The sequence below is a fragment of the Giraffa tippelskirchi genome, chromosome 4, assembly GCF_054371585.1.
Source record: "Giraffa tippelskirchi isolate mGirTip1 chromosome 4, T2T-mGirTip1v1.2.pri, whole genome shotgun sequence".
Classification (NCBI taxonomy): Eukaryota; Metazoa; Chordata; class Mammalia; order Artiodactyla; family Giraffidae; genus Giraffa; species Giraffa tippelskirchi.
Window position 1 is genome coordinate 190,222,598 of NC_137278.1, and position 13,392 is coordinate 190,235,989.

General features: G+C 38.2%; 1 protein-coding gene across 3 annotated transcripts in view; it reads left to right on the forward strand.

Annotated features, from left to right (window-relative positions):
• Positions 1-13,392, forward strand: part of GRIN2B (glutamate ionotropic receptor NMDA type subunit 2B) — an 815,960-nt gene that overhangs the window by 183,512 nt on the left and 619,056 nt on the right. The gene's annotated exons all lie outside the window — the stretch shown is intronic.

A 13,392-nucleotide genomic window follows, 5' to 3' on the forward strand; every position in this document is an offset into this window, starting at 1 on the left:
ATTCTGTATTCACTGTTCTGTTCCATTGATCTGTGTGTCTATCTCTCTACCAATACTACACAGTCTTGATTACTGTTGCTACATAATAAATAATGAAATCAGGTAAACTGATTTCTTGTGATGATTTGGACTGAATAGTTTTGTCCCCACTATTGCCCAAACATATATGTTGATTACCTCTCTTTAAAGAGGTAATTAAGGTTGAATGAGATCTTTGGGTAGGGCTTTGATGCAATAGAAATAGTGTTCTTATAAGAAGAGACGTCAGAGAGTTCTCTCTCTCTACCCTGACACCAGGCCATGAGAGGGCCATGAGAGGTGAAGACATAGCAATCCATATACCAGCCAGAAAGAGAGCTTTCATCAGAAACTGAACCCTGCAGGAATCTTTATCTTGGACTTTTTAGCCTCTAGAATTGTGAGAATATGAATTTCTGTTAAGTTACCCAGTTTGTGCTCTTTTGCTATGGGAGCCCTGCTTACCTGTATGTGTGCTCAAAGATGTCCAACTCTTTGTGACTCTATGGACTGTTGCTTGCCAGGTTCCTCTCTCCATGGAATTCTCAAGGCAAGAATACTGGTGTGGGTTGCCATTTCCTTCTCCAGGGAATCTTCCCGACCCAGGGATTGAACCTGCATCTCCTACATCTCCTGCACTGGCAGGAGGAATTTTTTTTTTTTTACCACTGCACCACCTCAGAAGTCCTACTGACTAATATACTCACTTTAATCTTTTTTTTTCAAACAATTTTTAACTTATCCAAGTTCCTTTGTCTTTCCGTATACATTTTAGAATAATCTTGTCTATATCTAAAAAAATACTGCTGAAATTTTGATAGGAATTACATTAATTTGGGAGAAAATTAACATCCTTACCATGCTGTCTTTCCATCCAGGAACAAAATATATCTCTACATTTATTTGGGTCTTGTTTGATTTTTTTCATCAGTGTTTTTTTAGTTTCAGCATACAAGCTCTGTACATATAAGATCTACATGTAAATATTGTTTTTTTGAAAATAATTTTTTTAGGTCATTGCCACAGGTTTATAGTTATTTTTTAAAAAATTTTATTGAAGTATAGTTGATTAGGGCTTCCCCATTGATTCAGGGGTAAAGAATCTGCCTGCCAATGCAGGAGACTTGGGTTCAATCCCTGGGTCATGAAGATCCCCTGGAGAAGGAAATGGCAACCCACTCCAGTATTCTTGCCAGGAAAATCCCATGGACAGAGGAGACTGGAGGGCTATAGTCCATGGGGTCACAAAAGAGTAGGACATGACTTAGCAACTAAACAACAAAAAAATTGTGTTAGTTTCAGGTGTACAGCAAAGTGAATCTGTTATTATACATATACATATGTCTACTCTTTTTAAGATTCTTTTCCCATATAGGTCATTACAGAGTATTGAATAGAGCTCTCTGTGCTATACAGTAGGTCTTAGTTATTATATATGTGTTTGTTAGTAGTGTGTATATGTTCATCCCCATCTTCCAGTTTATCCTTACCCCCTTATCCCTGGTAACCATAAGTTTGTTTTCTGCATCTGTAACTCTATTTCTATTAAAACAATTTTAAATAATATTGTACTTTTTAAAAACATTTTGGTGACATTGCATGGCATGTAGGATCTTAGTTCCCCCAACTAGGGGTTGAACCTGTGCCTCCTGCAGTAGCTTAGTTCCCCCAACTAGGGGTTGAACCTGTGCCTCCTGCAGTAGAAGTATGGAGTCTTAACCACTGAACCACCAAGGAAGCCCCTGTATTTTTAATTTTGGTATCTATCTGTTCATTACTAGTATACATACATACAATTGAATTTTGTATGTTTATCTTGTATCTTGTGACCTTACTAGAATCACTTATTAGTTCTAGGTGAAGTTTTTGTAAATTCCCTAGGGTTGTCTATGTACACAATCATGTTATCTGATTACAGGACAGCTTTATTTCTTTCTAATCTGCATGCCTTTTATTTCTTTTTCTTGCCTTATTATACTAGCTAGAACTTAAAATACTACATTGAGTAAGAGCAGTGAGAGTGAGCATTCTTGCCATGTTCTTGATCTTAAGGGTAAAACATTGAGTCTTTCACCATTAACTGTAATTTTGATTTCTTTTTTTTGGTAGATGTTCTTTATTGAATTGAGGGAGATCCCTTCCATTCCATATTTCTGAGAGTTTTTTTTTGTTTGTTTGTTTTATTGTTGTTTTCATAAACGGTGTTGAACTCTGTTAAATATGTTTTCTGCATTGATTATGTCACGTGAGGATTTTTTTGTGTGTAGCATAATTTGATGAATTACCATTATTGATTTTCAAATATTGAACTAGTCTCTCATCCCTGAAATAAATCCTACTTGGTCATGGTGTATAATTGTTTTTAAATATTTCTTGTTGTGAAGCTGAATCTAGCCTCTGTACCCTGACACTGAAATCAATCTCAGCGACAGAGTTTAGGAGAAGTAGAGAGGAATAGCTTTGTTTCTTTGCCAGGCAAAAGAGGCCACAATGGGCTAATGCCCTCAAAACTGTATGTCCTGACACAGAGCGAGTAGTGAGGAATTTTATAGTAATGGTTCAAAGAGGGCAGGATCAGCTGGGGACATTCTTTTGATTGGTTAGTGGTGAGATAAGTGGGAGTTAGCATCATCATCTTCTGTTTCCAACCCATCTGGGGTCTACAAAGCTTGTGGGCAGCATACAATTAACTTCTCCCATGTAGTAGGGGTTTCAATATCTGCAAAACAGCCCGAAGATAGTATTATGAGTATCTCTTGAGGGGGAACCTAGATGCTGCTCCAACGCTGCACCATTGTCTCTTGTCTGTTCCTCCTTTGTTTCTGCATCCCCTCGCTTCCCAAATGTTTCTGCTTGTTGGAACTCAGGGAAAGTCATGGAGGCTGAATGAAGCCTATTTCCTCTCATCAGGAAGTGGTAGGTGGGGGAACTTCCCTGGCTGTCCAATGGTTAAGATTCTGTGCTTCCACTGCAAAGGGCGTGGGTTTGATCCCTGGTCTGTGAACTAAGATCCTGCCTGCCTTGTGGCATGTCCAAAAAGAAAATAGGAGACCCAGGAAAGGCTTTTGTGCCCAAAAGCCCCCCAAGGTCCTGCTTAGTTTCAGTTCTGTTTGGTAATAAGGATTTTTGTGTCTGCATTCATGATGGACATTGGATTTCAGTTTTTTTTTCTATTGTTTATTTTTCTAGTTTTAGTAATACTAAATACTAGCCTCATAAAATGAATTGAGAACTGTTCCCTTCTCTTGCGTTATCTGGAAGAAATTGTGTGGAATTGGTGTTGTTTCTCTTTTAAATATTTGGTACAATTCTCAGATGGAGCCATCTGGACCTGGAGATTCATTTCTCAGAAATTTTTTGAAATGTGAACTCTAATTTCTTCTAGTCACACATTTAATTTTGTATAAGCTATGATAGTTTGTGCACTTTTTGAGGAATTGGTTCATTTCACCTAAGTTGTCAAATGTATGTATAGAGTTGTTTGTAGTATTGCCTTATTATTCTTTTGAAGTCTTCTGAATCTGTAGTAGTATAACCAGTTTCATTCCTGTTCCTGATAATTCAGTCTTCTCTTTTTTCTTTGTAAGTCTTACTAAAGGTTTGTCAATATTATTGACTTTTGAGGAAAAAACCCTGTCTTTCATAATTGATTTTCTCTATTGTCTTTGTTTTCAATTTTATTGATTTCTGCTTTTATCTTTATTATCTCCTTTCTTCTACTTGCTTTGAGTTTATTTTGCTCTTCACTTTCTAAGTTCTTCAGGTGAAAGCTAAAATATTGATGTGAGGCTTTCTTCTTTTCTAATATATGCATTTAATGCTACAAATTTCTCTCTCAGCACTGCTTTAGCTGTGTCCCACAAATTTTGGTATGTTCTATTTTCATTTTGCTTCAGTTCAATGCATTTTTAAAATTGTCCCTTGAGATTTCTTTTTTGACCCACATATTACCTAAAAGTGCCTTGTTCTGGTTATAAGTATTTGGAAATTTTCTTTTTCTCTTTCTGTTATTGATTTCTAGTTTGATTCCCTTGTGGTCAGAGAATACACTCTGATTTAGATTCTTTTAAATTTTTTGAGGGTTGTGTTATGGCCCAGAATTTGTTCTATCTTAATATATGTTCCATGAACACTTGAAAAGAATGTATATTGTGTTGTTGTTGAATGGAGTGTTCTATAGATGTTTACTGATCCTGTTAGTCAGTGGTATTATTGAGTTCTTCCATATCCTGCTGATTTTGTATATAATTGCTCTATTAATTACTGAGAGAGGGGTGTTGAAGTCCCTAACTATAATTTGGATTTATCTATTTATCTTTTCAGTTCTGTTAGTTTTTGCTTCACACATTTTCCTGTTCTTTTGTTTTGTGCATATATATTTAGGGTTTCTGTGCCTTCTTAGTCACTTGACCCTTTTATCATTATATAATATCCCTCTTTGTCTTTTTTAATTGTCTTTGCTTTAACATCTACTTTACCTGATATTCATAGAGGTTTTCCTTTGATTAATGTTGGCATGATACATCTTTATCCATTTATTTTTTTGTACTTACTGCCCATACCATTTCATTTGAAGTTTCTTTAAGACAGCATAGAATTATTTAGGTCAAATTTTAATCTACTTTGGTAACCTCTATCTTTTAATTGGTGTATTTAGACCACTTAAATTTAAAATAATTGTTGATGAATTAGAGCATAAATCTGCCATTTGGTGTTTTTTGTTTCTATTGGTTCTCCCCATTGTTTTTTGTTTCCCTGCTTTCTTCTTTCTACCTTTCCACGGCTTACTTGAACATTTTTAGAATTTAAGTTTGATTTACTTATAATGTTTTTAAGTATACTTCCTTGCATAGTTTTTTTAAGTGGTTTCTCTAAGTATTACTACATTGCACATCCATATCTTATTACAGTCTACTTCTGTCATCATATTATCAGCTAGAGTGAAGTGTAGAAACCTTACTTCCCTTTTGTTTGTATTAACCCCTTCCCATTTATAACATAATTTCTTAAATATTTCTTCTATATATCAGTTCAGTTCAGTTCAGTTGCTCAGTCGTGTCCGACTCTTTGCGACCCCATGAATTGCAGCACGCCAGGCCTCTCTGTCCATCACCAACTCCCAGAGTTTACCCAAACCCATGTCCATCGAGTCAGTGATGCCATCCAACCAGCTCATCCCCTGTCGTCCCCTTCTCCTCCTGCCCCCAATCCTTCCCAGCATTAGGGTCTTTTCCAATGAGTCAACTCTTCGCATGAGGTGGCCAAAGTATTGGAGTTTCAGCTTCAACATCAGTCCTTCCAATGAACACCCAGGATTGATCTCCTTTAGGATGGATTGATTGGATCTCCTTGCAGTCCAAGGACTCTCAAGAGTCTTCTCCAATACCACAGTTCAAAAGCATCAATTCTTCGGTGCTTCTATATTTATTCAGAACCAAATCAGGCCATGTTATATTTTTTTGTTTTGATCATCAGACATAATTTACGAAATTCAAAAGGAGAAAGTCTACTATATTATTTTTTCTTACTGTGTTCTTTCTTCCATCTATATTTATATTTTTAATAATTTTATTCCATTGAAATAACTTATTTTAGAATAACTCTGCTGAAAAAAAGAACAGATCTGCTGGCAACAAGCTTTCTTGGTTTCTCTTCATCTGAGAATGTATTGATTTCCCCTTATTATTAAAAGATATTTTTGCTGGATATAGAATTCTAGATTTAAAAATTTATCTTTTAGCAGGTGAGAAATGCTGTGCCATTGTATTCTAACCTCTGTGGTTTTGATGAGGAAGCCAGTGTATTTTGAATGTTTTTCCCCTATTGGTGTGGTGCTACTTTTCTTTAACTACTTTCAAGGTTTTTCTTTGTCTTTAGTTTTCACAAGTTTGACCATGATGTATCTTGGTATAGATTTCTATGGGAATAATAAAGCCCTTTAAGATTTGGGCATTTTCAGAGTCAGGTTATTCAGGGAGGAAGCAGTATTTTCACTCTTTTTAAGTCAGAGAGAATCCTGATCTATAAGATGGTCTATCCTGTGACTGTAAATGCTGATGAAAATTTTTTGACACTTATATTTAGAAGAAAATTTATTTGTATCTTAAGAGCAGGGCCCAGAGTTTCCTGGTGGTCCAGTGGTTTAAAAAAAAGAGCAAGGCCCATATTGACTTAAAAAATATATACATTTAAAAATTTTTATTGGTGTATAGTTGATTTACAATATTTTGTTAATTTCAGGTGTACAGCAAAGTGAACCAGTTATACATGAATATATATCTAATCTTTTTTTCCTTTTTAGATATCTTTCTCATATAGGTCATTACAGAGTATTGAGTAGAGTTTTTACTATACAGCAGATTCTTATTAGTTATGTATTTTGGGTAAAAAATCTGCCTCCAATACAGGAGACACAGGAGATGTGGGTTTGATCCCTGGATTAGGAAGATCCCTTGGATGAAGAAACGGCAACCCACTCCAGTATTCTTGCCTGAAAAATCCCGTGGACGGAGGAGCCTCATGGGCAGAGGAGCCTAGCAGGCTACAGTTCAAAGGGTTGCAAAGAATTAGACATGATTGAGTAACTAAGCACAGACATAAATTTTATATATAGTGTATATGTCAATCCCAGTCTCCCAATTTATCTACCCCCTTATCCCTCTTTTCATACTGTGTGGATCACAACAAACTGAAAAATTCTTAGAGATGGGAATACCAGACCACCTTACTTGCCTCCTGAGAAATCTGTATGCAGGCCAGACAGTTAGAATTGGACATGGAAAAACGGACTGGCTCCAAATTATGCAAAATGCCAGGTTGGATGAAGCACAAGCTGGACTCAAGATTGCCAGGAGAAATATCAATAACCTCAGATATGCAGATGACACCATCCTTATGGCAGAAAGTGAAGAGGAACTAAAGAGACTTTTGATGGAAGTGAAAGAGGAGAGTGAAAAAGCTGGCTTAAAACTCAACATTCAAAAAACTAATATCATGGCATCCAGTCCCATCACTTTATGGCAAATAGATGGGGAAACAGTAGAAACAGTGCCAGACTTTCTTTTCTTGAGCTCCAAAATCACTGCAGATGGTGACTGCAGCCATGAAATTAAAAGATGCTTACTCCTTGGAAGAAAATCTATGACCAACCTAGACAGCATATTAAAAAACAGAGACATTACTTTGCCGACAAAGGTCCGTCTAGTCAAAGCTATGGTTTTTCCAGTAGTCATGTATGAATTTGAGAGTTGGACCATAAAGAAAGCTGAACACCAAAGAACTGATGCTTTTGAACTGTGATTTTGGAGAAGACTCTTGAGAGTCCCTTGAACTGCAAGGGTATCCAACCAGTCAATCCTAAAGGAAATCAGTCCTGAATATTCACTGGAAGGGTTGATGCTTAAGCCAAAGCTCTGATACTTTGGCCACCTGATGCGAAGAGCTGACTCATTTGAAAAGACCCTGATGCTGGGAAAGATTGAAGGTAGGAGAAGGGGACGACAGAGGATGAGATGGCTGGATGGCATCACTAACTCAATGGACATGAGTTTGAGCAAGCTCTGAGAGTTGGTGATGGACAGGGAAGCCTGGTGTTCTTTGGTCCATGGGGTCACAAAGAGTTGGACATGAATGAGCAACTGAACTGAACTGCTTTAGTCCTCTTTCAAAAAATATTGACAACAGCATCTAACAGTAGCCATCACCAACTTGATTTGTAAGTGAACAAATAGCCCCCTGATAAAGACGGGCCCAGCTGGGTGGCCTGGTCAAACTTGTTTTCCTCCTTCAACTTGGATTTCCTTATCTTGATTATTTGCCTCCCTTTTGCCACAGCAATTCTTTGTTTTTCAACTCTAACTGGAGTAAAAGCTGGAATGATCTGAGGCTTGATTCCAGGCTCTTGACTCTCCTTTACCTACCCCCTCTCTCTGTGTAATCATATCTGATTTAATTGCTTTAAACAACATCTATATGCTGATGGCTCCCTTGTTTATATCTCTGTCCTTGATGTCTTCCTGAACTCCAAATATAGTTGGATTAATCTCTACGTAATTGTTACTTTTTTATTTGTTGCTCTCTCTTTTTTTGTTTTTATTTTTGTCTGCTACTCTTTCCACCTCTTTTAGTTTTAACTGCTTCCTAGGTGGCACAGAGGTAAAAGAATCCACCTGCCAATGCTGGAAACATAGAGATGCGGGTTTGATCCCTGGGTTGGGAAAACATCCTGGAGTAGGAAATGGCGATCCACTCCATATCCTTGCCTGGAAAATTCCAAAGACAGAGGAAACTGGCGGGCTACAGTCCATAGGGTCACAAAGAGTCGGCAAGATTGAACACACGCCAGCATTTTATATGAATGCTTTTTTCCATTCTGTGCATTTCAGCTACACTTCTTTTTCTTCTTTTTTAAAGATTTTATATATTTTTTTAAATTTTTTTAATTGAAGGATAATCACTTTAAAGAATTTTGTGGTTTCTGTCATACATCAACAAAATCAGCCATAGGTACACCCATGTCCCCTCCCTCCCGGGCCTCCCTCCCACTTCCCTCCCCACTCACCCTTCAGCCTGTCACAGAGGCCCTGTTTGAGTTCCCTGAATCATACAGCAAATTCCCACTGGCTATCTGTTTTACACATGGTATTGTAAATTTCTATGTTTCTCTCTCCACACATCTCCCCTGCTCTCTCCTCTCCTCCCACCTTGTCCATAGGTTTGTTCTCTATGTCTGTTTCTCCATTGCTGCCCTGAAAATAAATTCATCAGTGCCATCTCTTCAGATTCCATATATATGTGTCAGTATATGATATTTACATTTCTCTTTCTGACTTACTTCACTCTGTATAATGGGTTCTAGTTTCGTCCACCTCAAGAGAACAGATTCAAATACGTTCCTTTTTATGGCTGAGTAGTATTCCAATGTATATATGTACCACAGCTTCTTTATCTATTCATCTGTTGATGGACATCTAGGTTGCCTCCGTGTTCTAGCTATTGTAAATAGTGCTGCAACAAATATTGGGATACATGTGTCTTTTTCAATTTTGATTTCCTCAGGGTATATGCCTAGGAGTGGGATTGCTGGGTCATATGGTGGTTTTATTCCTAGGTTTTTAAGGCATCTTCATACTGTCTTCCGTAGTGGCTGTATCAGTTTACATTCCCATCAGCAATGCAAGAGTGTTCCCTTTTCTCCACATCCTCTCCAGCATTTATTGATTGCCCTAGAGTTTATAATACACATTTATGATGAGTCCAAGTCCACTTTCAAATAACACTATACCTTTTCATGGGCAGTGCAACTACCTTCCAATGACAGAATAATGCTATTTCTCCTTCCCAAACTTCGTGTCATCGCTGCCATTCATTTCACTTATGCATAAGTTCAGGAGCACACACACGCACACACACACACATGCTCAATATTGAATGCATTATTGCTATTATTTTAAACAAGCTGTTATCTGTTAAGAATAAGAAAAATGAAGGGATTTTTTTTCACCTTCATTTATTTCCTTCTATGGTGATCTTCCTTTCTTTATGTAGATAGAGTTTCTGATATGTATCATTTTTCTCTCTGAGGAACTTTTAACATATAAGGCAGTTCTACTGGCCAAAAATTCTCTCAATTGTTGCTAGTCCGGGAAAATATCTTTTTCCTTTCACTCTTGAAGGATAATTTTACAGAGTACAGAATGCTAAGTTGGTGGTTTTTTCTTCCAACAGTCTAAATATTTCACCCCACTCTCTTCTTGTTTGCCTGGTTCCTGAGGTGACATCACATGTAATTATTTATTAGTTGGGGGGAGTTTATCTTGCTTGGTGTTCTGTGAGCTTCCTGGATATATGCTTGATGTCTAACATTAATTTGGAGAAATTTCAGTCATTATTACTGCAAATGTTCCTTCTATTCCTATCTGTCTTTCTTTGGTATTCCCATTAAAAGCATGTTATAGCTTTTGTGGTTGTCCTGCAGCTCTTGGATATTCCATCCTATTCTGTATTTTTCAGTTTTTTTTTCTCTTTACTTTTCCATCTTAGGAGTCTGTATTGACCTATCCACAAGCTCAGAGCTTTTCTCAGCCATGCCTAGTCTACTAATGAGCCCATCAAAGGCTTGCTTCATTTTTGGTATGGTGTTTTTGATATCTAACATTTCTTTTTGATTCTTTCTTGGAATTTCCCTCTCTCTGATCACGTTGCCAATAAGTTCTTGCTTGTTGTCTGCTTTACCTGTTTCAGCTCTTACTATATTAGTCATAGATGTTTTAAAACCCCTGTCTGGTAATTCCAGCATCACTGCCATATCAGTCTGGGTCTAATGCTTGCTCTGTTTCTTTGAACTATGTTTTTGCATTTTAGTAGGCTTTGTAGTTTTTCCTGATAGCTGGACAAGATGTACCGAGCAAAAGAAACTTCAGTAAACAGATCTAAGCTGTTGTGGACAGAGAAGCATTCTCTAGTCCTATCATTAGGTCTCAGTACCCTGGACTGGAAACTTCCCCAGCCCTACCCCTGCCCCCACAATGGGACAGGATGATAGACTGGGCTGGAGTTGGATATTTCCCTTCTCCCAAGTTACTTAGGCTCTGATAAAGCCCCAGCAGATTAGGCTCTGATTAAATAGTTTCTCTTGGAGGCAGGCCCTGTTAAAGATAGAATCTTCTTGAGTATTTCAAAATGGTTATTTCCTCGTCCCTTTTCCAGAAGCACAAGGAAAAATTCCCCCCGAGTATTCACCCTGGTAGAACTCCTGGCAGTAAAACTCACAAAATTGTAGGGGCCCCTCATGACTTATCCTTCAAAAGTGAAGGGAAATTATCCTTCAAAAGTGAAGGGAAAAAGATACTTTCTCGGACTAGCAACAGTTGAGAGAATTTTTGGCCAGTAGAACTGCCTTATAAGATATGTTAAAAGTTCCTCAGAGAGAAAAATGATACACATCAGAAACTATCTACATAAAGAAAGGAAGATCACCATAGAAGGAATAAATGAAGGTGAAAAAAATCCCTTTATTTTTCTTACTCTTAACTTTCAGACTTGTCCATACTGAGGCTCCTCAATTGATCAATGATGAATAAGATTTTGGACCCCAGTACTGGTTACGGAACTTTCTGCTTGAGTTTCTGCTCATGGGTTTCTACTCATAAAAGTTGTGATGTCTTTATTCACTTGTCTGTCTTATTTGGGGTGGGGTGGGGGGAAAGTTTACCCTGTGACCTCACTTCCCTGATGGATCTAAGAAGAGCGACTGGTCTTTCAGTTTGTTCAGCTTTTTTCTTGTAGTTAGAATGGAATGACGACTTTGAGACTGGAAACCAGAACTCTAAACTCATGTGTACTGCTGCCCAACACCACACCACTCCTGTGTCCTAACCATCAACATACAGCTGAATCCATATACTTCTTTCCCACTTTGACTAATGAAAACAGTCAATTTAGCATTATCTTTTGGCTGAACACACAATTGCACTCATCTCACGTGCTAGTAAAGTAATGCTCAAAATTCTCCAAGCCAGGCTTCAGCAATACGTGAACCGTGAACTTCCAGATGTTCAAGCTGGTTTTAGAAAAGGCAGAGGAACCAGAGATCAAATTGCCAATATCCGCTGGATTATCGAAAAAGCAAGAGAGTTCCAGAAAAACATCTATTTCTGCTTTATTGACTATGCCAAAGCCTTTGACTGTGTGGATCACAATAAACTATGGAAAACTCTGAAAGAGATGGGAATACCAGACCATCTGACCTGTCTCTTGAGAAACCTGTATGCAGGTCAGGAAGCAACAGTTAGAACATGACATGGAACAACAGACTGGTTCCAAATAGGAAAAGGAGTCCGTCAAGGCTGTATATTGTCACCCTGCTTATTTAACTTCTATGCAGAGTACATCATGAGAAACCCTGGGCTGGAAGAAACACAAGCTGGAATCAAGATTGCCGGAAGAAATATCAATAACCTCAGATATGCGGATGACACCACCCTTATGGCAGAGAGTGAAGAAGAACTAAAGAGCCTCTTGATGAAGGTGAAGGAGGAGAGTGAAAAAGTTGGCTTAAAGCTCAACGTTCAGAAAACTAAGATCATGGCATCTGGTCCCATCAATCCTTGGGAAATAGATGGGGAAACAGTGGAAACAGTGTCAGACTTTATATTTTTGGGCTCCAGAATCACTGCTGATGGTGACTGCAGCCATGAAATTAAAAGACGCTTACTACTTGGCAGGAAGGTTATGGCCAACCTAGATAGCATATTTAAAAGCAGAGACATTACTTTGCCAACAAAAGTCCGTCTAGTCAAGGCTATGGTTTTTCCAGTGGTCATGTATGGATGTGAGAGTTGGACAGTGAAGAAAGCTGAGCGCCGCAGAATTGATGCTTTTGAACTGTGGTGTTGGAGAAGACTCTTGAGAGTCCCTTGGACTGCAAGGAGATCCAATCAATCCATCCTAAAAGAGATCAATCCTGGGTGTTCATTGGAAGGTCTGATGTTGAAGCTGAAACTCCAATACTTTGGCCACCTCATGCGAAGGGTTGACTCATTGGAAAAGACCCTAATGCTGGGTAGGATTGGGGGCGGGAGGAGAAGGGGACGACAGAGGATGAGATGGTTGGATGGCATCACCAACTCGATGAACATAGGTTTGGGTAGACTCCAGGAGTTGGTGATGGACAGGGAGGCCTGGTGTGCTGCAATTCATGGGGTCGCAGAGAGTCGGACACGACTGAGCGATTGAACTGAACTGAACTTTGGCTGAACAACTTTAACAGGCTTCTAAAGCATCATTTGGCTGTCCTGCTCTTGTGTGTGTATAATCAGTTCTCCATTAGCAATGTGAGTAATCTTTAAAGCAAAAACCAGATATAACTTCCCTTTTGAACTTACCAATGGCTTCCTGGTGTATCTAGAAAAAAAATGCATTTTCAAGTAATGTTCTACAGGCCCTGCCTGATATAGCCTGCCTGCTTCTCTTAACTTGTATCTACCTCCTCAGTCACTGTACTCTAGTACAGACCTTCCATCTTCTCCCCACCCCCTCTTTTTTAAAATTAACTTTTATCAAAGTATAGTTGATTTACAATCTTGTGTTACTTTCTGCTATACAGTGAATCAGTTATACATACATATATACTCACTCTTTTTTAGATTCTATTCCCATATAGGTCATTATAGAGTTCCCTGTGCTACACAGTAGGTTCTTGTTAGTTATCTATTTTACATGTAGTAGTGTATATATGTCAGTCCCAGTCTCCCAATTTATCCCTCTTCCCACCATTTTCCCCCTTGGAAACCATAAGCTTGTTTTCTACATCTGTGACTCTATTTCTGTTTTGTAAATAGTTTCATTTGTATAATTTTTTAGATACCATTTGCA